A 26,081-nucleotide genomic window follows, 5' to 3' on the forward strand; every position below is an offset into this window, starting at 1 on the left:
GTGAACAAAACAAAACAAACAAACAAACAAACCCACTTTATCAGACTCTCATTTTGAGCCTCCTGAACTGTTCAGGTATGACTCCCTCTGGTCAGAACTCTCTGATACACCTTGTGCCTGTCTACCACTCCTGTTTTGTGTTCTCACTCATGTCCCCATATTTGAATTTCCTGAACAATTCTTGTTCTAATTTTTACCTTACTAGATATAAAGGTATTTCTACCCACAGACAGAGTTTTGTGTATGGTGTGTCCTCAGTACGTATTTGTTGAGTGCATGACTATATATATATATATATATATATATATATATATATATGCTGTGCATGCAGGATTCTAGAGCTAGTATTAGTTGGGCAATAGGGGAAGAAGGAGGGATGGCAAGTGACTATTAGTCAACATGAACATAGCTCCTGAAATCTAAATTCCAGGAGGGTGACTAGGGCTATTCTTCCATGAGTCTATCTTTACACAAGTATTGTGACAAAAAACATTTCCAGAGAAGAAAATGATATCTCAATGAAAAAGAAATTAGACAAAGAAAAGAAAGGCCAGGAGTAGTGGTGCACATATATAACCCCAGTGTTTGGGAGACTACAGTAGCAGGATCATAAACTCAAGGTCAGCTGAAGCTACACAGTGAGAATCAGTTGGAAAAAAAAAAAGGGAAGAGAGGTGTGAGGGAAAAGGGTAGATGGGGGAGAGAGAGAGAGAGAGAGAGAGAGAGAGAGAGAGAGAGAGAGAGAGAGAGAGAGAGAAAGAAGAAGAAAAAGAAGAAGGGGAAAGAAAAAGAGGAGGAAAAGGAAGAGGGGGAGGAGGATGAAGAAGAGGAGGAGGAGAGCAGGAGGGAGGGAGGAAGGAAGGAAAGGAAGGAAGGAAGGAATAAAAGACAAAAGAAAAGAAAAAGAGAGAAAGAAAAGAGGAAAAAAGAGAAAAAGGCCTAAGCCAGAGTGAAAATGAAAAAGAACAAACTGAAAACAGCCATAGTAGCTCAACCAATGAGTGGCCCTGCCAGCTACCTTAGACGATAGTCAAGCAGACCTTATCTTTGAAAGCAAAGACACACTCATGACCAGAGAAATTTAAAATTCCTGATAACAAAACCATAACCTGTTGAATATGACAAGAACTTAGTTATCAGACATGGCTGCTTTTATCCTCCTAGCAAGAGGAATGAGTGATCACTCTTGGTAGTTATATAAATTATGAAAACTTCCAGGAACTGCAGGCAATAAGAAGGGTGGTGTTAGTGGCAATACAGTACGTGTGAAACAAGGATAAAGTTCAACCATTCAGCAACTTTGAGACCCTGGTATTCCAGAATCCTTGCAAACAACTACTGTACCCATGGCTCCAGTTTGAGGAACACTGAATCTATTGAAAGTACTGTATTAATCCAAAAGCTATTATTCAACACACTTTAGAAAAGCTGATCTTTGCTTTATTATTAAACTGTCTGCATGATTTCCAAGGGACCTAATGGAGAGTTGTGCAATACTGCACAGTGCTAACAACTATGAATTGGTTCCTGAGTCTCAGGAAAAAGCCATGATCTATTGTGACTCATTTGTGTCTAGTTATTTCTTCATCCAGATGTGGGTTGCAGTGTTGATGTAAAGCATTGCCAGTTTCTAAGGTATGAATATTCCTACCATGATGAACTTCAAGATATTATTATAAAGTGTCAAGAGAGTCAGTTTTTGTGAGTTGGCGCAAGCAATCTCCAGTCATGTCCAGCCCATCATTGTTTGTAAACTGATCATTGTTCTTGACCTTTTTTGTTCAAAATATATATTACAAAATTGCTAGTGTATGCTAAGAGTCATAATCAAGCTTGTTTTCTGTTTGCTTTTAGACAGACAATAAAAGGCATATATCTCCTCTTCCTATTTCATAATTTGTCTCTATGTATAAAATAATTTTTGTATTGTACAGTATAATGCCATCTCTGCTGATTAGCAAAGATGATTTCTTTCCCAGCTGAGAAAGCTGCATTTGCCATGGTGGTATTCTACCCCTTTTACATTATACTTATCATATAAATTAATATCATATGCCAAAATTATCTGATTCTTAGTGTCCAATATTCTATTTGATATATTTAACTGAAAGGCATTCACTTGTACTCTTTTAATGCTCCTTAAGTATTCTTTTATGTCATGCTCAATAATCTTAGAAAACAATGTGTTTCATAGTTTTAGATGTGATAGATTAATGTGTAATTAAAGGTTTCTCAAGAATTGCTTTTAGCAATTATTCTTAGAATCAACATTTTTCTTTAAATTATACATATGTGTGTATTGGATGTATTTGACAGTGAAAAGGCCAGACCTTCATGTTCATGTGCAATAAAATCCTGTGTGTGTGTGTGTGTGTGTGTGTGTGTGTGTGTGTGTGCGCGCGCACATGCCAGATGGTGTTGCTAAATTCATGAAGAAAAAGTTCTTAAAACTAGTATAAAAGAGAATCATGAACAATCTTATATATGAGTATCCCTGACATTTTAAATGTTTTATAATTTTTAAAGAACTTTTAAAGTGCTTTTTGTCTTCTTGTAGTCTTTTGCCAATATGTCCTTGATTTCTAAGGTGAAATGTTCTCTGCTTCCATGGTCCACAATCTTGGCAAAAAAATCATCTAAAATAACACTAAGAAAATACTGCAAACTTAAATTGAACGGAAAAACGGAGGAAAAAATGAATCAGATAACTATTTATTTTAAACCTGGCTTTAATGCCACAGGATCTATCATATTTAAGGAGAAAATTGTAAATGAATATTTAAATTTGTCTAAAATAGCATGAATTGATTCATCATACACAAAAGAATGACCTAACTGGGCGATGCACATAGTTTATTGACATAGCAAAACGAGAACAATTTGGGAATGTAGCATAGACTCCTAGAATATGCTTAGATTATGGTTGTGCTAGTATTATCAACTTGACAAAATCTAGACTCACCTGGGAAATTGGCTTCTGGGCATCCATTTGGGGTGTTGTCTTGATTACATTAATTGGGGTAAGAAGACTTGCTTACTGTAGATGACACTATTCTCTAGACAGAGGATCCTGAACCATATAAGAGTGGATAAAGTGAACTTGTACATTTGCTGGTCTCTTCTTACTATGTATGCAATGGATAAGCTGCTTCAAGTTCCTGCCACTGTCAAACCTCTGCCATGATAGTCTATAACCTGGAACTGTGAGCTGAATAAACATCTTCACCTTTAAATTGCTTTTTTTAAGGTATTTTATTATAGCAACAGAAAAGAAACTAAGACAACAGAATAAATGATAGAGTTCACACTAATCTGTGCACACTAATCTCCTAAATTGTCCTGTGGCAAAGTAGAGGGTCATGAACAAAGGAAAGAGATGGGTGTAAGGTGACTCTACCGCAAACTACAGAGGCAAAAACAAAACAAAACAAAAACAGAAACTGCTGCCCAGAATTCTCTGAGGTGGAGTCATGGCCAGCAAAGACTGCAGCTAGCTTTTCAAAGCCAAGTTTACCACACAGCATTGTAACTAACCAACAGTACTATGGTATCTGTCTTTAAGACAGTTGCCTAATTTGAATGGTAGTTTTAAAACAAATATTCTCAGAGAATCCGGTATAGGTAAAATGATTCAGAGAGGCACATAAACTTTCCTTGCTTTCCGTGATAATAAGGTATTGCTGAGAAGATAATTTCATTTTTAAAATAATGAACCATAATAAGATATAAATGGAGTTTCAGAAAAGGTAAGTCAGTTCTGACAGTGTTTGAGAACATGAAAGCAGATCTGAGTCTTGAAGGGCAGCTGGACAGGATGGGGTGGGGTCAAGGAAAGACACTGAGGCAAATAGGAGCAACTGTGTAAGGAAGGGGTCGAACTGGGCCCTTCAGGGAACTTTAAGTCAACCAGAGATAGGCAATAGACTTATTTTTCAACCAATGGTGAAACACAGATAGCAAAAAAGTGTTGAAGGGTTACCTCTTTCTCTGCCTGCCTCAGCATAAAAGCCGTGGTCATATCTTCATGGAAAAGAGAATCGTGGATAAAAATAAAAACAAGTTATGGAAAAGGTAGAAAAGCTTCTAGCTATTTCTAATCAACATTATAGAAAGGAGAGAATATTGGAAACTGCATTCCACTTGACAGGCCAGTTAACAAGAGAGAGCCCTGAGCGGGAAAAAGGGTCAAAGAGTGATGGTTATGACATCAACAGCAAGCATTTATCATGTCTACACTATTCCAGGAATCATGTCTTATCTGCATTATTTCATTTACCCTCACAGAAACCTCAAGCTATTTATTATTAGACAGAACCATTGGTAACAAATACAACAAAACCAATTCAAAATAGCTTAGCAACAAAGAGAATTGTGTCACAAAACTGAAAAGCCCAGGAGTAGATATTCCTGGCTGCAGAAAAGGAATCAAATGATATTACCAGGATTCTGTCATTGTTTTCATTTCTCAGCTCTATTTTGCTCTAGCTGTTGGCTGCATTCAGACAGTCACTCTTGGCATAGGTAGAGAAATGAACTACTGGAGGCTTCAAGCCTTCATGCTTCCCATGATAGGTCAAATGCAATATTTGCCATTGTTCTCTTGTCTCTGCTTGCTTTCCTTGCTCTTCCCCTTGCCTTTTCCCAGTCACAGAAGGGTTCTTAATGGACCTACTATGTTCAATACAGCACAGTCAGGCAAGATACTCTGAGGGCCAAGCATGAGTCATGACTCATTCCTTTTCACCACAGGTAAGTAGGTAGTGGACTGGCAGACTTGCAGGCACCATAAGAGCTCTCAGTGGAAAGCAAGCTGCCAGGAATGTCTATTCCAGGGAAATACCAACATTATCCCTATTTAGCAGGGAGAAAATTAAAACCTGACAGGGTTAGAACTGAAACCAAGGTTTGGAAGAAAATGGTGCATTGTTAAGCCAATGGGTGCTATGCTGAGAAGCTTCTGGAAAAACTAGGCCTGAGCTTTACTGAAACAATTCAGAATCTGGGGAACAAGGCCCGAGGAAGGTATTTTTTAATATCCTTAGGTAATTATCACATCAGCCAGTCTTGAGAAACCTTCTCCTAAGGACTGGGATCCTGCTAATAATAACTTCAGGCTATATAAAGTCTTGCCAGACCCTTACCTTCCAATTCATAATGCTGAACTGATCACTCCCCTTCTATGCCTCCCTCACTCATCTGCACATGGTCCCATCTTGATGGCTGAAGTCTCTGGTGTACAGCTAGACACAATAAACATTTGATACATATTGGTTAAACTTAATTGGTATCTCTCTGGGTTTTTTATACAACCCTTGCTAGAATAAAAGGCTCATAGGGAAAACACTGAAACTATTTCTTGTAGTATAGTAGCAGCGACACTGCCATGGAGACAGGAGGAGGTTGGATGGCACTCCACTGTCCACAATTCTGAATAATAATAATAATAATTAAAAAATAGAAATGGGGGTAGGGGTGCTCAGGAGGTAAGATTACTATGCAGCATAAATGACTTTTCCAATTAACATAACCCTTCAAGCCAGCTCTTCAGCTTCTATTCTGCCAAGTTCCTTAATTATGACATCCCTAGTCCCCAATTAAAAGCTAATTAAGCCTGTCAGCATCTTCCCAGAATATTAACTATTTTTATTCTTTAAGAAGTGAAGCTTTATTAAATCGAAGCTCTTTGTGGAAAAGCAGTATATTTTACAGGCTTCTTGATCTCTTGCTTCCTTTCGCTACATCACATGAAATAATACCTTTAATCTGAACAAAAGTTGTTTACCTGTATGTCACCCAAAGAACTGTGATTAAAGGCTTCTGGGAGGAATGCACCAACATGGTAGCTATTGCTTTTGCATGCTTTGGTTAATTCCTGTTCTTTCCTACATAACAGGTGATGCTCCCAGGCATTAATACTCCTCCTGACCCCACATGCTTCATCTCTGTTTAAATATGGAAGTAGGTAAAGGGTAACTAAGTTTTCCTATTTAGCTAGCTCTTTCTCCCAGAAATTGTCCATTTTCAGCTACCCTGGGAATTCCCTTTACACTACACCTTACCTGACACTAAGCCCCATCCTGGCATGGGTCAGACTTGTAAATGTTTATGAGCCAGTCTGCTACAGCCCACTGGCACAAACCCAGAGCATCTGTTGTTTCTATGCCCTTCTCCTGACATTCAGTGCCCACTCCCTGCTGGACTTTGGCATTTTTTTCCTGTTCAGAAGGTTTCTAGGCATTCTGTGTCTGAAAAAATCACCCAATCTACAGTCTGCCAGTGAGTTTGCTTCCAGAAAAACAGCTGGTCACTAAACTGTGTTGCAGCAACTCAGCTGGGCTGATAGACCAAGGAAACATTTGCTAAAATGGTCCTTTCTGTGAACTCCAAAGGGTGGTTAGCACTTACATTCCTTTTTTAAATCATAGGTGTTTTTTTCACCCAGTTATTGTTCATTTACATTTTCAGTAACCATCAAAGAAAATAAAAAATCTAATTAGAATCTGGGAGAAGCTTTCTCCTGAGCCAGGAGGTAAGGTTTCCCTCATGAATGTGATGCTCAGCTCCTTATTCTCCCCAACCCTCCACCACTATTGCTACTGGCACCACTCTAGGATTTCTGACTTGATGATATGGAAATCTCTTGCTTTCTTTGCTTATTAATTCTTTAAGGGCCAATGTATTTCATCTTTGTTTATCAGACAGTTTTATACGTTCATAAAATGCCAAAAAGGGAACCCAATCCACTGTTTCTAGCAGTGCCTCGTGGGTAAATGTACATGAATATAAACATGTCTTCCTACTTGCTCGCTGTACTATAACCCTGCCCACATCCTAGAGTGCCTTAAGGCAGGCATTGGACCTCCAGATGCAAGAAGGAAAAATGCAAGGGCTTGTTTGCTCACCATTCCTTTTCATACCTTTCTTCTTCCGTTCAGTTTTCTTTCTTCTGAATCATATTCTCCAGTATTTCTTTCAGCAAGTACCTATTGTTCTTAATTCTTTCTGTTATTTTGTCTGAATGTGTCTTACTTGGTTTTTGCTTTGAAGTGTGATTTGTTGTTGAGAGAGTTTATCTGGCTATAGGAGTTAGGTTGATAAAGACTTCCTTGTAGAACTTGACCAGCCTACCTCCTAATGTCTAGCATTATCTCTTCAAAGGTCTTCAACCAGCACAGCCCGCTGGTGCGCACCTTTAACTCAAGTACTCAGGGTGCAGAGGCAAATGGACGTCTGTGAATTTGAGGCTAACCTCTGTTGTATTGAGTTCCAGGCCAGCCAGAGCTATCCAGTTGAGACCTTGTCTCAAATTCTAAAACATCTTAAAGTCTTCAGCCAGCCAAACCATTTTCTTCCTTGCTAGTAACTTGTGCTATTTCTAAAGTTACTTTCACTATACTTTAACTTTGACCTTCTGTAGCTTCACTAAAAAATGTCTACATGTAGATTTATTTTACTTATTCTGTCAAGAAACTTGTGCTTCTCTTGTGTTAGGACTCGGTTTGTTTTGTTGTTTTTTTGTTTTTTGGTGTTTTTTTTTTTTTTTGCTTGTTTGTTTTAAATGATGCTGGACTGCCATCTTGAAAATTACCTCTCCATCATTTTCTTTTTTCTTTTTTGATGAAATTCATAGTAGATGTTTCAGCTTCTCATAGCCTCAGTATCTCAGGATGTTTCATATTTTCCAATATTTTAATTCTTTGAAGTGCTTTCCAAATAATTATATAGATTCATTTTCTAGTTCAGCTTCTGTCTTAGCTACAGCTAATGTTTAATTTACCAATTAATTTCAATGTCTATATGATTCATTTTTAAAAGTCCAGGTCCATTACTTTTTTCTTTTATTGAAAACAGATTTTTTTTCATACACTATAGTCTGATTATTGTTCCCCCTCCCTCAACTTTTCCCAGTTCCTCCCTGCCTCCCCTTCCATCCACATCTAGGTCTTTCTGTCTCTCATTAGAAAACAAACAGGCATCTAAGGAATAATAATAAAATAAGATAAAACAAAACAAACAAGCCCAAATAGGATAGGACAAAGCAAATAAACAAACCAAGGGACAAAAAGAGCCAAAGAAAAAGCGCAGGAAACATAGTCAGATGCTGAGAGACACACATGATTGCACACACAGGAATCCCACAAAAACACAAAACTGGAAGCCATAATATACATGCAAAGGATCTGTAAGGTTAACAAAAAAACATTTAACACAACATTATGAGACAAAGCTCCTCTGAAGATGCCACTGAATTCATTTTTTGAGTCTATTGCTGGGCATGGAGCCTACCCTCAAGAGTGGTTTGTGTCCCCAGTGAGACTCATTTGGAGAAAACTAATCTTTCATTTGTAAGTGGTTATCCATTGGAGCTAGTTTCTGAGTTAGGGGTGGAGGCTTGTGTTCATTTCTCCTCTCAGTGCTCGAACCCCATCTGGTGCCGACCCTTGCCGAACCTGTGCAAGTTGCCACAGTCTCTGTGAGTTCATATGTACACCAGTCCTGCTGTGTTAAGAAGGTTTTGTTTCCTTTGTGTCTTCCATCCCCTCTGGCTCTTAAACTCTTCTGCAGAGTTCCCTGAGACCTAAAGGGAGGGATTCGATAGTAACATTCCATTTAGGACTAAGTGATACAGGTTTTTTCATCTCTATGTGTTGTCTGTCTGTGGGTCTCTGTATTTGTTACTATGTGCCGCAGGAGGAAGCTTCTCTGACGATGGCTGAGTAAGACAGTGATCTATGAATATAGCAGAATGTCATTGGAGTCATTTTATTCCTGTGCTTATCAGAACAGTAGCATTTGGTTTTCCCCTAAGTCTCTGGCCTATCTCATCTTAGGTTCTTGGCCACTCAAACAGTGTCAGGTATGAGTTCCATTTCATGGAGGTGCTAGATAGGCACCAGCTCGACTTCCCTGTGTTCAGTGAGTTATGTAGGTGTTGTCTTCAGCAATAGGGCCTTACCATCAGTTTCTGGAGGGAAACCAATAGCCTTGGCAATAGTGTGGGTTGTTTGGGGGTTCCCATGGGACCCTTTTGGCTACCAAGTTAATTAGATGTAAGCCATTCCTGGTGCCAGAAGTTTCATTTGGCTTCTAGTTGATTACTTTTAAATATTATATTGATTTTCAGAATCATATGTATCATGATTTTCTTTCGTCTTTCATGTCATTTTAAGTTTATGCATATATGCACAGATATGATAGTCCTCATTTGGTATGCTGTTGTAGTAAATTGTTTCTCTGGTGTTTTACAGTTTTGGAGTGTGAGCACTTCTTTACTCTCAGCTTGATCCACGGCAATCTTTTATGTCCTAGGTAGATGTGTCCTTCCGAAGATGTTTTGCATTTTCTTCTTGAGTTGTAAGACCTGGTGTCACTTGTACACTATCTTCTTCCTCTAATATTTTCCAACTAATCATTTGTTTTTATAAGGTTTTTGTCCTCTTCAAAAGATTAGTCCCTCTTCTCATATTACAAACTGTTAAACAACGATGTTCTTTTCCTTTCAAAATCAGTCTATAGAAACCATACAGCACTAACCGCTTCTTCTTCTTCTTCTTGCAGACAACAGATCAATCCTAGGGGAACATGAAGAAGCAAGAGAAAATACAATCAAAGGAAGCAAATAAATCTCTATTAACCAAACAAAAGGAAATAGAAATCTTTAAATTGTCTGAAAAAGAATCCACCTTAATCATCACAGATTGGTGATATTACAATTGACACCATGGAAATACAAGGAATTTAAGGGGATATTATAAATAATTATACACCAACAAACTGAATAACACAAAAGAAATAGATAAATTCTAGACATGTATAACATAGCACTACTGAGTCATGAAGAAATAGAAATTATATACAGATCAATATAAAATGTCTTCCATCCAGAATCAGATGACTTCACTGTTGAATTCTAAAACTACTACTAATTAAACATTAGAAAACTCATCCAAGAAACTAAGAAGAGAAAATACTTCTAAACTCATTTTATTGGGTCAGTATTACCCTAATGCTAAAGCCAGACACAGATACTTTAAAAATGTTTTTAAGCATAGAACAACATTCCTGTTGCATAGATGGAGAAGTCCTCAATAAAATACTAGCGAACCAGACTCAACAACACATTGAAAAGGTCAACTGAGATTTCTCTTAGGAAGGCAGAATGGCTCAATATATACAAATCTAAAAATATGACAAACCACATTAGCAGAATGAAAGACAGATTTGATCATCTCATAGCACATGACAACATTCAACACATTCTTATGATAAAATTTCTAAACAAATTTACTATAGAGGGAATGTCTCACAATACAATAAAAGCCATATATGACACACCCACAGCTAACAATGTACTCAATTATGCAAAGTTGAGAGCTTTTTCTCTAAGACTAAGACAAAAATGCCCACTCACACCACTTCTATCAGCAAAAGACTAGAAGAACAATTAGGCAAGAAAATAAAAATTAAAGCATCCAAATGGGAAAGAATGTAAACTTTTCTGTTTGCAGGTAATAGGAAATCCTAACACTCCATCACAAATTTTAGAATGAATAAATGAAATCAGTAAAGTTGTAGGATACAAAATCAAAATAAAAAACCCAGCAATATTTCTATACACTAACAAGCCCCAAAAGGGAAACTATGAAGACAATCTATTCATAAAACCTACAAAAATTAAGAGTCTTAGAAATAAGAAAATTAGCATAAAGGTGAAGGACCTATGTGTTAGAAACCATAAACACTAAGGAAAAGAACATAAATAAATGTAAAAAAATTCTGTGTTCATGCCTAAAAGAACTAATACTGTTAAAATTTCTGTACTATTCAAAATGATCTGCTTCAGTTATCTGCCACTGGTTCCTGGGTTCCCCTTTGCTCTTACAAATGCAATTTTGTTTTGTCTCCCTCAAATTTCTTAGTGATTAAAAGCAGATTCTAGCACTTTGGAGACACTGAATCAAACCTTAATGTTTTCATTTGACAAAAAGAATACATTCAACAGCATGTAGCTGAAAATCAAATAAAAGTGGTTTAAGTAATAAGAGTGTTTATTCTTTCCCACAGAAGTCCTGAGATGAATGACTAATCCAGTTAGGTACTTCCATCTGTCTATTCTGCCATCCTTGGAATGTTCATTGGTTTTTCTCTTTCTCTTTTGCCTGGTGTCTTCCACTGCTCCACAGAACACAACTTCACAACACTGCAGCCTGAGACAAGAGAAGGGAAAAATGTCCTCTTAAGACATTTCCTAAGTAACAATAAGGAAGATGGTGGATTAGGAATCTCATGACTTGAACTCCAAGAAAGAACAGAGACAGGGTAAAACTCAGTGAACTCTTTGGCTGCCAGAAACAAGCTCTGTAAAGCAAATTAGTAAACCCTGGGAATATCTACAGGGAAGCAGGCAAGAGAGCCCAGCATCCAAACCCAGCTGCAAGTCCTTTCGACTCAGCGCTACATGGCCAAACCAAGTTATTCAAACTGCAAAGGGAGTGCAGCTCCTCCCAGACACTGGACCCCTGAGAAGGGGAAGTGTAGCTGGAGCTTTCCTGCCTGGTCCACAGTCAGGACAAATCTCTCTCTCTCACCTGCTAGTCCCACAGCCGCTCAAACCCGACCAAGTAAACACAGAGACTTATATTACTTACAAACTGTATGGCCGTGGCAAGCTTCTTGCTAACTGTTCTTACAGCTTAAATTAATCCATTTCCATTAATCTATACCTTGCCACATGGCTCATGGCTTACTGGCATCTTCACATGCTGTTTCTCATCATGGCGGCTGGCAGTGTCTCTCTCACTCAGCCTTCCACTCCCAGTTTTTTCTCCTCCTTGTCCCGCCTATACTTCCTGCCTGGCCACTGACCAATCAGTGATTTATTTATTGACCAATCAGCAACACACTTGACATACAGACCATCCCACAGCACTTCCCCTTTTCTTTTCTTAAAAAGGAAGGTTTTAACCTTTACACATCTCCAAAGTCAGCTTGGTATATTTGGGAATTTGGGCGTAGCTTCTCTTACTACTTCCTGCTGGAGGGGGGAGCTGTATCTTCTGGGGAAACAAAGAAAATTTTAGGATCATGGAGTAGTCCGTGAGGCTGTATCATCTGAGCCAGTTGCCTTGAAACCATTCTGGATGTTGGATCATCTGGGCCTTGGTGTCACCTTTCAGGGGGTCTTGGCTGGTCAAACCTGATGTATCTTAATCTGGAACAAATCCATAGCCTCTGGCTTTCTGTGGGAACAAAAGCAGAATCTCCTTTCCAAAGCAACAGGGAAGGAGGGGTGGAGATAGGGAGTAGAATACATATGATGTGAAAGTAAAGAGGGGCAATACTGGGGATTACAGGGTTAAGTGGCATGAGGTTAAAAAAAAAATGAGTAAGGCACAGATTCACCAAAACTAAAGATATATGAAAAAAAGTTTTATAGAAAACAGTACTCTGTAAGCTAATGGGGGGAGCAATCCTGCAAGTGAATTTTTTTTTAAAAAAAGAGCAAAAATAATCTTTCAAGCCAGGCCTGCCAATACTAGTCTGTAATCCTTGCTACTCAAAGGGCAGAGATAGAAAGATCACAAGTTCAAGGCCACATGCACAACTTAGCATGATCCTGTCTCCAAATAAAAATGCAAACAAGTAGCCATCCTGTGCTTCAGGACACAATCAATTACTTGGCAAAAGCACAGATATCACCATGTTTGAATCTGACAAACCAGAAGTCACTCCCTCTTACAGAAAGAAAACTTGATCCCCCAGAGTACAAAACAGTAGGGTTCCTCTTGGGAAAAAAAAAGAGTAACTGTTGGATTGGTGAGCATTGTCTTACAACTCTGGCTGTGAGCGCTCAGAGAGATGAGTCTCTTTCAGTAGTTTCTTTATCTAATACATATGGATAACTACAGTTGTGCCATATAGATTTGTGAGCATAAATACGATCATTCCTGAACAGTATTTGCCATCATGCATTGCCCCCAAATTAACTATTATCTAGACATCTAATTTTCAATGGTGTACTTTCTGTATCTCTCCTAACTCACCTCTTCATGCTGCTAAAACGTTTTATAACATCTTTGCATAATTGGGAGCTTTTTTTTTTTCTTCAAGGGAACAAACTGAGTTTCTCCTTGTCTGCAGTTCTACAGCCTTTTAACCAACTTACTTGAGGAAAACTACAAAAGTAAACTCAAAGCTATCTTAAGAGACTGACAAATACTAAAAATAATGGGAAAATTACTATAACTCTAGCTGGAAATCATCTTACTCCATTTGAAACTCCAAACATAATATTTATTTTTCCTATAATCCATTATAAACCCACATTTGGCTAGTCCACCATGACCTTCACTCCTTGCTATGTCTAGTAAGCCATGCCTCTTCCAATTCTTTTTTCATCACTCCTTTATCTTCTGGTGGTTGATCTGTAATAATTATTTACATTGTGCCCCATACAAGTAAAAGATATCTTTCAAATAACTTCCTAAGATATCTGTGAAGCATATTGCTTTGGGTAGTATGAACATCTTAATATAAATTTTCACTACTTTGATTGATAATACGATCTTTGTGTTTAAGTATCAGTCACAGAAATAACACAATAAATGCTACTAAATTATGTATGCATAGTTTTATATCATTTAAAGTGTTGCTTAGGTATCTTACAGATGATGTAAATATATATATATATACACACACACACACACACACACATATATATATATATATATATATATATATATCACTAAGAATTTTAGAGGCTTTATGTTCTTTTGGTATTTTATGACTATTTCTTCAAACAGTTACTCAGGGAAGTTCTATTCATGTCATCCGTGTAAATAGAATTATGCTGGACATTGCAAAGAACCCCGTCTGAGAATCAAGTGATCCAAGTTCTAGCCTGCAGACTGCTGATAGACTGAGGCCCCTTCAGATCTCTGTGAGTTCAAGGCCAGCTGGCAATTCTTGTGTTCTCTCTGAACTTCTGTCTTCATTCCCAACACAACCTTTGAAGCTCTAATATTCCAAGCATGAATGGCACTCCCAATTTCAGTTGCATCCTGGGATTTTATGGTACTGTCACTATGTCATGCTCACATGATATCCAGTCTGGTGAAGTACCTGCAGTGCTCTTTCCACACACAGGCGAGCTCCTCCCAGGGACAGACATCTGCATAGGGCCCGGGTTGTGACCCTGGTGAACTGTGGCAGTGCAGCCTGCTTTTTGTGCATCAGAAGAACACTGTGGAAGTGACAGCACCACCACCTATTTGGAAATGAATGATGGAAGCATCACGGCATTTCTAATTATCAAACAATGTGGAGTCCAAAGCATCATTTAGAAATCCTCTCTCCACATACCTATCAGTTTTCAGTTAAGAAAACACTGCTAAAGCAGGCTGAAGACAGATGAGATGGGCTCAGGTCTGAGACAGGAAACATGCTGTGAAAGCATACTATGCTATCCAAATATACCACAGTGTCAGTATCAGGGGTTCAGCAGTCATACAAATGAAAATATAGAGTAACAATCATATGTCCACAAGCTTTAGTGTCTACAAACAATTTACACCTCTGTTATTTCTGAGCCTCACAACACAGAAAGCTGACACTTGGAAGGGTTAAGTGGCTTGCTCAATGTCAGTTAATGAGATTGTGAAAGAGCCATCCCTAAACACCAGCTTCACTGATTTCCGGACTCAGTCTTGCCTCCCATTAAAGAGTCCATTTACCAAGAAATGAAGCAGAGAAGTGTATCTTCACACAGCCTCTGGCTGTGTGATGATCAGTGTGGAAAGGGTTAATCCAGTCGGCAATGTCCTCCCAGCTAGCCACGTAGCCACATGTTCTAATCTAATATTAACACAATAATTAAGTTTATTTTTAGGAAATTCCTAAACAAGAAATCAGCCACCAAAATGATCTCTCTCTCTCTCTCTCTCTCTCTCTCTCTCTCTCTCTCTCTCTCTCTCTCTCTCTCTCTCTCTCCCTCCCTCCCTCCCTCCCTCCCTCTCCCTCTCCCTCTCCCTCTCCCTCTCCCTCTCCCTCTCCCTCTCCCTCTCCCTCTCCCTCTCCCTCTCTCTCCCTCCCTCTGTCCCTCCCTCCTTCCCTCTCTCTCTTGCTGTCCATCTCCCTCTCTCCTCTCCTCTCCTCCTGGACTCCCTGAAATAACTCATTACTCTTCCGTTTTCTGTAGCTACAAAGGGATAAAAGAGATCAGAAAATACAGAAGGGAAGACATTTACTTTGGTAGAGGTGGAAGTCCAGAAGCTGGAAGTCCAAGCTTAAGTGGCCATTTGGATGGCAAGTCGGGACATGATAGGAAGGGGCACGGGCACATGGGCTCATGCAGAAGAGGGAAAACACTTGGACTTGTCTTCACACTGCAACAGCCTGCTCTGTAGTAACTAATCTGTCCCTTAAGAAAAAGATGAATCCTTCTTAAAGCCCCAGACAGCTCTTACAGTTCCCACTGCCTCTGGATACTGTTGCAGTGGGACTAATGTCCAAACACATGAATTCCTGGAGACATAAATACTCAAACCATACTAACTATACATATAATATTAATACCAAGTAATGTGAACGGGTGGTTCACAGACAAATCACCAGATGAAGAACCTTTTCTGGGAGGGGTTGGGGGAGGAAGAGGGTCTTACTTTGTAACTCTGGCTTGCCTGGAACTTGCTATGTAGACCAAGCAGCCCTCAAACTCACAGAGATCCTCGTGTTTTTTGCCTAAGTGCCAAAATTAAAAGAATGTACCACTATACCCAGCCTATGGGCCATTTTGATACATTTTCCACTATGTAATATTAATATTTTTATACTGACAGCAAAGAATCTTAGTGTAATGGCTGATGAATTATGTTGGCTCAATGGTGATATGAAAAGTTCAAATCAGGTTTCCTTTACCAGCTGCATAACCACGAGACACAGTCCTCGTTTACATAATCAAGATAAAACTGTATCACTATACATCAAAAGGTTAAGAGAATTAAACTTAAACATTGTTATAGTGATAAAGGGCTTAAAATTGTACCCAGCCCAGAGAAGACTGACAGTAACCACTAGGAGTTCCTATTTATACAATGAATATCACATTGTCATCTTTTCACACATGAAAAACAGAGATTCCTGGAGGTCAGTGATTCTCCAGAAGCCAAAGACTTTAAGCTTTGTGTCCATTGAAATCAATTAAAGGGTACATGGTGTCAGGCTGAGATCAAAAGCAGGAAGCAAGGGTAGGAGGGAGCAGAGAACAGGCGAGCTGGCTGGGAAGGGCTTCTGAAGAGAAGACAGCACTAGGTTGGACGTTGCAGCTCCACATGTCCACAGTATTTATTAAGAGAGCTCTCTGCTACAGCCGCTTACCTCAAGGGGCTTGGCTCTACCCTAAAGTCCAACACATAGAGAAGGAGCAATTAAATCAAAGATACTTTAGGTCCATTATTAAGGCAGCTTAAGCATAAGGCCTGTTAGACCTTTATCTCTACCATTTTCAGAGCATGGCAATCATATGGACATGATTTTCTGGAGAGGCTTGGTGGCCCATGCCTTTAATCCCAGCACTTGGGAGGCAGAAGCAGGTGGATATTGAAGGAGACCCCACACACAGTAGGGGCTCCCTCCCAGACCCCATATTAGACACAAACCACACCCAAACACCTGTTTTCACAGAGAGATCCTTTATTAAGGGGGGGCAGGGGTTAAAGTGGCTGCTTTCTGACTCAGGCAGAAAACAGTAGCAAATGAACTTGCAGGTATAATGTTTAAGAAGAAAAAAAAATGGGAGGCCTGTGTTAGGATGGGCTCGGATGCTGTGGTATATTTTGATTGGGTACTTTCATTAGGTGAACCAACGAGGGCTTTTGATGGCTGAACTTTGGTAGTCAGCCTCAGGAAGGAGCCTGGCACAAGAAAGTGTCCAAATAAGGGACCAGACCTTGGTGGCTAGCTTTAGGGATGGAATCCATGGTTTACAAGGGAGAGGGAAGGGAGAAGGGCAAGACCTGCCAGTGTCATCTTTGCCAGGCCCAGGCCTGCTAGAGCCCTTCAGATCTCTGTGAGTTCAAGGCCAGCCTGGTGTACATTGCAAGCTCCAGGACAGCCAGGACTACATAGAAAGACCCCATCTCAACAAACAAAAGGAAGGAAGGAAGGAAGGAAGGAAGGAAGGAAGGAAGGAAGGAAGGAAGGAAGGAAGGAAGGAAGGAAGGAAAGGATATTCCCAGCTGGTCATAAGAAAGCATTCAACTCATTTATAAGAAAGGACCAGTTGTTATTGTTGTCACTGCTATTTTCATTTCCAAGCCATTCTGAAAAGATGAATTCCTAATTCATTGATACAAGTCACTAACCACTGGCTTACACTTTACCATGTAAGTTGCAATGACCATGTCCCTCATTCTGATTCCTTTTCTTTTTTCTTTCTTTCTTTTTTTTTTTTTTCAACAGGGTTTCTCTAAGTAGTTTTGGTGTCTGTCCTGGAACTCACTCTGTAGACCAGGCTGACCTCGAACTCACAGAGATCTGCCTGCCTCTGCCTCCCATGAATCCCTTTTCTTATTGCTTCAAAGCACTGTGGATGATTGACACATACTACCTTGAGTTTTTTTGTTTTTTGTTTTTTGTTTTTTTTTAACATGACTGGTATAAATACAGGCACATTAATTTATTTCACAGAGGCTCAGATGCAGTCATAAGATTAATATGGAGGCCCAACTGGTTAACAAAGATGAAGACTTTTTGTTGTTGTTGCTCCATTGTATCATCCACAAGATATCTGTTTCTCTCCCTAACATGTAATCTCCTAGCCAGATGTCCCCTACCCCAGAAACCACTTCTTCATTCAACATTATCCAAGGCAGGGAGAGGAAGGAGAAGGAACTTTCTCCTCTCATGATTCTGCCTGCATTCAGTGAAGGCCGAATTGTCTTCAGCTTTGCCAGAGACCTCCAAATTCAATTACAGCCAGATCACATGCTGGTCCCTGCACCAAACACACAGAGCAGAACAGGATTGCTCTGGCTCCAGGAATGAGGTCAAGAGCTTCACCACCTGGAAAAGCAAGGGTTTCTCAAGGGAGAGTGAATGCTGGTTATTGAGTAAGGCAAGTGTTTACTACAAAAGTTCTGACCAGAGGCTTAAGAAGTTTGTGCTCAGAAAGAATGTGGTATTCTTCAACGACAATAAAGATTACCCTCAAATTTTTTGATATGATATGTATTTCTTATCCACTAGAAATTTTTGGAATCCAGATACCACCAAAAGTCAAATGACCCATCCAGTACTCCTTAGCGTTTCTTAACTTTATAAATCTTCTTTAAAATGTGCTTTTCCCAGAGCACACCAGTCAGCTGTCCAACACCAAGTGGTCAGCCCTGGAAACACATACAAGTAACATTATACAGACTGAGCAGGTCATATTTAGAAACATTTATGTACATACCTGGACTTATATGTGTGTAACAACAATTAATTTTTAAAAAGCCATGAGTTTGAAAGAGAGCAAAAAGGGGTATGGGAGGGTTTGGATGGAGGAAAGGGAAAGGGGAAATGATGTAATTATAATATAATCTCAAAAGAAAAGAAAAAATAAATATTATAGCCAAGTTTTTAAAAATAAAACTTTCTTATGAATGTTTTATGGGGATTTAAAAAAATTTCTTTCTTTATCCTTCAAGTATTTCATGCATGCTTACAATATATTTTAATGATGATTATTGTGAGGATTTTTGCAGACACAGCATTAAAAACTCAGTTTGGGCAAGTAGCGAACCTCACAGACGTTATCTTATTGTTATCAGTAAGTGGTCATGGGGACTGATTTGAGTTTTATGCAACACAGGACCACTGTTAGAAAACCGGGAAGTTTTGAGAACTCGAAGATGTCAAAGGCAGTTTCTGGGATTTGTTTCACATAAATGTACAGCCAGAGAGTGAGCTTACAGAGTGAAATGTCATGGTCCTTTCATGGAACTTCTAAGGAAAGAATTAAAGCTACGTCAGAGTCCAGGAATTCCCAAGAAGTAGTGGAAAGTCTCAGGTCCTTCAGTCTTGATCCCCCAACTCACTTTGGGGGTCAATTTGAAGAAACTTTGATAAGCTCTCAAGGAATGTGATCTGTCATCAAGGTGAAACTGAGCTGCCTGCCTGGCAAAGAGCCATTCTAAAAAGCAAAAGACTAGATTGACCCAGAAGGCCTTTACAGAAACAAAAGGGAGTTCCTACAGCCATCGGAAAATACTGCAGTGAGTCATCATACACAAAAATACAGAGGAAATGCTTACCACAAGCTGGGGGACCAGAGTCCCCCATCACTGAGGTCTATGGTTCACAGAAGCTGGTACCTAAACAAGTTGTTGTTGTTGATGATGTTGTTGCTGCTGATGTTGTTGTTGATATTGTCATTGTTCTTCTTCTTCTCCTTCTCCTCCTCCTTCTTTTTCTTCTTCTACCTAGTCCTCTTCTTCCTCCTCCTCTACCCACGCCACCACCTGTAAGCACTCTCCCCCTGAGTTATATCCCAAACCCCAATGCTAGAACTTCTAGAAGGCAATGCTAAGAACTTCCCATGGAAGGCAGCTATGCTTACCACTATACCACCAACGGGGTTGAGAAGGAAATCAGATATACATCACCCTTTACAATAGCCACAAATGATATAAAATACCTTGGGGTAACTCTAACTAAGCAAGCGAAGGACCTGCATTACAAGAATGTTAAGTTCCTGAAAAAATAAATTGAAGAAGATGTCAGAAAATGGAAAGATCTCCAATGCTCATGGATAGGTAGGATTAACATAGTAAAAATGGCAATCTTACCAAAAGCAATCTACAGATTCAATGCAATCCCCATCAAAATCCCAACACAATTCTTCACAGACCTGGAAAGAACAATACTCAACTTCACATGGAAAAACAAAAATCCCAGAATAGCCAAAAGAATCCCGTACAATAAAACAACCTCTGGAGGCATCACAATCCCTGACTTCAAGCTCTATTATAGATCTACAGTAATAAAAACAGCTTGGTACAGGCATAAAAACCAACATGTTGACCAATGGAATCAAATTGAAGACCCAGACATTAATCCGCACACCTATGAACATATAATTTTTAACAAAGAAGCCAAAACTGTACAGTGGAAAAAAGAAAGCGTCTTCAACAAATGGTGCTGGCATAACTGGATGTCAACATGTAGAAGGCTGCAAATAGATCCATATCTGTCACCATGCACAAAACTTAAGTCCAAATGGATCAAAGACCTCAACATAAATCCAGTTACTCTGAAACTGATAGAAAAGAAAGTAGGAAGTAGTCTTGAACACATTGGCACTGTAGATCACTTCCTAAATATAACACCAGTAGCACAGACACTGAGAGAAACAGTTAATCAATGGGACCTCTTGAAACTGAGAAGCTTTTGTAGAGCAAAGGACACAGTCAACAAAACAAAGCGATAGCCTACAGAATGGGAAAAGGTCTTTACCAACCCCACATCTGACAGAGGGCTGATATCCAGAATATATAAAGAACTCAAGAAATTAGACATCAAAATGCCCAACAGTCCAATTAAGAAATGGCCTATAGAGCTAAACAGAGAATTCTCAACAGAGGAAGTTCAAATGACTGAAAGACATTTAAGGAATTGCTCAACATCCCTAAACATCAGGGAAATGCAAATCAAAATGACTCTGAGATACCATCTTATACCCATCAGAATGGCTAAGACCAAAAACACTTAAGATAGCTTATGCTGGAGAGGATGTAGAGCAAGGGGAACTCTCCTCCACTGTTGGTGGGAATGCAAGCTTGTACAGCCACTTTGGAAATCAATATGGCGCTTTCTTAGAAAATTGGGAATCAATCTCCCCCAAGACCCAGCTATACCACTTTTGGGCATATATCCAAGGAATGCTCAATCATACCACAAGGGCACATGCTCAGCTATATTCATAGCAGCATTGTTTGTAATAGCCAGAACCTGGGAACAACCTAGATGCCCTTCAACTGCAGGATGGATAAATAAAATGTGGTTCATATACACAATGGAGTACTACTCAGCAGAGAAAAACAATGACATCATGAGGTTTGCAGGCAAATGGATGGATCTAGAAAAAAATCACCCTGAGTGGGGTAACCCAGACTCAGAAAGATAAACATGGTATGTACTCACTCATAGGTGGATACTAGATATAAAGCAAAGGATGACTAGACTGCTACTCACAACTCCAGGGAGGCTACCTAATAAAGAGGACCCAAAGAAAGACACAGGGATCGCCCAATGACAGAGAAATGGATGAGATCTACATGAGAAAACTGGATGTGAGGGGGGGTAATGAAGGGCAAGGGTCAGGGGAAAGAGAGCTTAGGGGAGCAGGATCAAGAACAGAGAGGGAGAACAAGGAAAGAGATACCATGATAAATGAAGACCCCATGGGAATAGGAAGACGCAAAGTGCTAGAGAGGTCCCCAGAAATCCACAAAGATACCTTCACAATAGACTACTGGCAGTGGTCGAGAGAAAACCCGAACTGACCTACGCTGGTGATCAGATGGCCAAACATTCTGTCATGATAAAACTCTCATCCAGTGACTGATGGAAGCAGATGCAGAGGTCCACAGCCAAGCCCCAGGTAGAGCTCCAGGAGTCCAACCAGCGAGAGAGAGGAAGGATTATATGATCAAGAGATATTGAGACCATGATTGGAAAAAGCACAGGGACAAATAGCCAAACTAGTGGAAACACATGAACTATGAACCAATAGCTGAGGAGCCCCCATAGAACTAGATCAGGCCCTCTGAATAAGTGAGACAGTCAATTAGCTTGAACTATTTAGGAGGTTCCCAGGCAGTAGGACCAGGACCTGTCCTTACTGCATGAACTGGCTTTTTTGAGCCTAGGGCCTATGCTGGGACACTTTGCTCAGCCTCGGTGAAGGGAGGAGGGGACTGGACCTGCCTCAACTGAATCTACCAGGCTAAGCTGAATCCCCAGGGGAGTCCTTGCCTTGGAGGAGGTGGGAATGGGGGGTGGATTGGGGGGAGGGCAGAGGAGGGGGAGGAGGGAGGACAGGGGAATCTGTGGCTGATATGTAAAATTAAATTAATTATAAAATTTAAGGACTGGAGAGATGGCTCAGAGGATAAGAGCACTGACTGCTCTTCCAGAGGTCCTGAGTTCAATTCCCAGCAACCACATGGTGACTCACAACCATCTGTAATGAGATCTGGTGCCCTCTTCTGGCCTGCAGTCATACATACTGTATACATAATAAATAAATAAATATTTAAAAAAATAATAAAATTTAAGAAAAAAAGAACTTCCCATGGAACTGCTGTTGGTTCACTCTTCAAGGCTGCAAATCCTATGTCTATCTGGATAGGCTCATTACTCAGAAGTATATCCCTCTTTATCATTAATTCAAGGGGTCAAAACAGCAGTCACTGAAAATGACACTGTCCAAGAACAGAACCACATGAGTTTGTAGTAGAGGACTTAGATTTTCACTATGAATTTCAATGCTATGACTTTGAATTGATCCTTTCAATGCTTTGGGGTTTGGACGATCAATGAGTTAACATATGTGAAAACTTTTATACCACATAATATTCCAGAGAAATTAAAAATGATGTTGTCATCATTTATTTTTCAGGACATCCCTCCATCAACAGAACCATTAACGAATTTTCACAAAGAAATCTGATGGGAATATAGCCCCAGAAAATCTGGATGTGAACACAAGCCAGTTTGGGAAATATTTAAAAGGAACACAAATGAAAGGAAGAAATTGGAGAATAAAAGTTAGCTTAATGCATAGAATAAGATTCAAACTTGAGATGGTAAATCCCAGGGCGTCTACATAAATGTGAAAGCTTCATCAGTGGAATATGTTGAAATCCTATTTCATTTCAAACAAACAACAAAAACACCTGAAATGAATTTGCAGAGGAAAATCTAAACATAGAATGCCTATGCTTTATATTCCATCAACATAGTCCCTTCTCAAGTTCTTCCAGAAAATAAGGCTGCAGCAGGATTTCAGCAGCAGGGTGAGGACCCATCACAAGATGAAGTCACAGCTGTGTTGAGTTGGGACACCCTTTTGACACACACAGAGTGATGCTTGCCAGGCAGCCATGCCCTTCTGGCCGTCACCACCAGTCTCCTGGATTTCCTGCAAACAGCAGAGCAGAGGAAACATCTCTTTGCCTCCCTTGCCTTGGGCACTGTCTCCTGTTTTGGCCACTCATGGTGCTTCTGACAGGCTCCATATGACTCTCCACTCTAACTTTCCACTGCTCTGACATCTGGGATTCCAAATCATTCCGTGTACTGTCAACAGAGTCTTCCTTTAAAGAGGAGGAACCAGTCAAAAAGTGAAAGAAACCAAATCCTATCTAAGAGGAAACAGAGAAACTGGCTTGTTTTTGAAACAGAGCTTTCCATGCCCCGTGTGTTGATGCTATAATTAGAATGTGTGTTGTAGAGAGGGTGTTACGATCACCCTCTAAGAATCTTGTTTTTGTAATGCTGAATATCACATATGATATTAATTTGGGGAAAGCAGAAAACAGGAAAGCAGCCACAGCACACAGAACTGTGCAGTGTGGTGCTATAGGGCTTGAGAAACAAGAAAAATAGCTTTTAAAAAAATATCTGTGAGTGTTTTCAAGCATGAACGTGATAAAACTGATCAGCTCAAGTGCACATTAACTCTTGCCTAGACAATTGCAATGGACTGAATTGATTCTCTAGCTTCTCTGTGTTTTCCTCCACTGAGCCAGTCTCTGGAACAACTGCTTAGACTCCTAAGTCTGATCATGCCTTTTCCCTGATCAAAACCATACTGTAGACCTCTCATCACCTGGGAACTAAGTCCTGCCCTAAAACTTGGTATCCAGAACTCACTCAATCAATTTTGCAGATGACACTTCCTCCCAGAAAGTGTTAGAAAGTGCTGAGTGACAATTCTTAGTGATCCCCGTGACAAAGAGCAGTACTAACTTTTAAAAGGCTGAAATCAGGGAAATATACCCTCTAAAATGACAAAAATCCACCACTCAAAATATCAGTAGCATACTCATTAGGAAACGGCCTTCATTTTCCAATTCAGTTTGTATTCCTTCTTCTCCTATGCAACACACCAGCTTCTCTGGCTAGTCTCATTTCTAACCTCCATGTCTGTGTTCACCCTAAACTCTGAGTTGAAATGACATTCTCAAATCACCGATTCTTTCTGTCCTCAGTCTTTCAAAGTAGAATAAATGACATCTGTCCTCCTGTCAATATTAATTTCTCCCAATTTCACAGTCTTAAGTCACCTTGTTTAGTCTTCATCTCTAATACTTACTGCATTTTTATTATCCTATTATTCTTTACTATCAAATAACATATTACTTAAGAGTAGCTTTACATATATGTGGTAGTTTGAATAAGAATGCCCCCCCCAAGACTCATATATTTCAATGCTAAAGGAGTGACATTAAAAGGCATGGCCTTGTTGGAGTAGGTGTGGCCATGTTAGAGGAAGTGTGTCACTCACTGTGGGTGGACTTGGAGGTTTCAGAAGCTCAAGCCAGGCCCAGTGTCTCACTGTCTTCTTGCTGCCTGCTGATCCAGATGTAGAACTCTCAGCTCCTTCTCTAGCACCATGTCTGCCTGGCACCACCATGCTTCCCACCATGATCTTTAATGGACTAAACCTGTGAACTGTAAGCCAGCCCCAATTAAATGTTTTTTTTTTTATTTATAAGACCTGCTGTGGTCATGGTGTCTCATCACAGCAATAAAAACCCTAAGACAACATCCCAATACCAACCTTTCTTTTAATGCTTTGTATTTTATAGATTTGTGAATTTGATTTAATTCTTCTTGTTGTTGTTCTATTGACACAGAGGCTCTCTTCAAACTCTCCAAGCTCCTGCTTCAGCTTCCCAACTTCTAGGATTACAGATGTGCACTATCATGCTCAACTTAAACTCTTACCTGTAAAAGATCTTTTTCTGTTAAATATATGCAATGCATCCCACTTTTTAAAAAGACTTAGTGAATTAAAAGTCTTAGTGAATATAAAGTCTTATTTTATGTTATTCATAGGCAAATTTTTGTTTGAATCAAAGGATTTTTAAAAGGATGGATTTTTGATCCTAACAGGGCTAAACCCTTTCAAGAGAAACAGCCAAAAATCATTAGTTTTCCACAAGTCAAAAAAAAATGGGAAAATGTAATTTTTTTGGTGTTACCCAGTGAAAACTTTGTATACAAGTAACTTCCCAAGTGATTAAACTTTACAAATGTCACTTGAATTTAATTCAACTTTCAAAAAAATCTTTTTAAGTCACCTTTGGACTGGGATGAAACATGGAAAATTTCAACTCAAAGTAAGTTTTTTTTTTCTTTCTTTTTTTCTAGGAAGTTGAGAGCAAAAGAAAACAAGTATTGGCGGGAGCATTTTTGCCACCTCTGCAGTAGGATGGGTCACTGCCAGCCATACTTGTTGATGAGATATCTGGCAAGGATCCTGTTTGTAGAAATATAGTCGGTGACTTGACTTTGCTGGAGATTTCATCTGTAAAGATTTTCTTTTCCAGTTACAAAATTCTCCCAAGAGGGACATTGCTGCCTTTTGGAAACCTGTGAAATATTGGCAAGTCTTGCCCTGTTTCCCATGGAAACTTGTGCTTGGATAGAATTACAGTGTATGACCTGGTGCAAGCATAGATGGATGTTTGATGCCTGCTATTTTCTCCTCACATTGAGTTGGAAATTATAAATCACAGGACCAGATGAAATAACTTTGATCTTTCCAGTTTGTTCATTCATCGTGGCATAATATACCTGCACAGAGTTGAAAATACACTGGCAGATGACAGAACACATGCCATGATTAAGATTTATGTATTCAGTTCTGATTAATCTACGTAAGTTTCCTGAAAAGGGGAGAAGACTTACTTTAGGCATGGAGGTCTGAATGTCTGTGTAACTGTTATTTTCTTGTTAAAGAGATCTAAAATATCACATAGCTTTGAGATAGCATTGACAGGTTTGTTTGTGTTTTGTTTTTATAAAAGAAA

Source organism: Peromyscus californicus, unplaced genomic scaffold (genome assembly GCF_007827085.1).
Source record: "Peromyscus californicus insignis strain IS unplaced genomic scaffold, ASM782708v3 Scaffold_14__1_contigs__length_90479793_seg_2, whole genome shotgun sequence".
Lineage (NCBI taxonomy): Eukaryota > Metazoa > Chordata > Mammalia > Rodentia > Cricetidae > Peromyscus > Peromyscus californicus.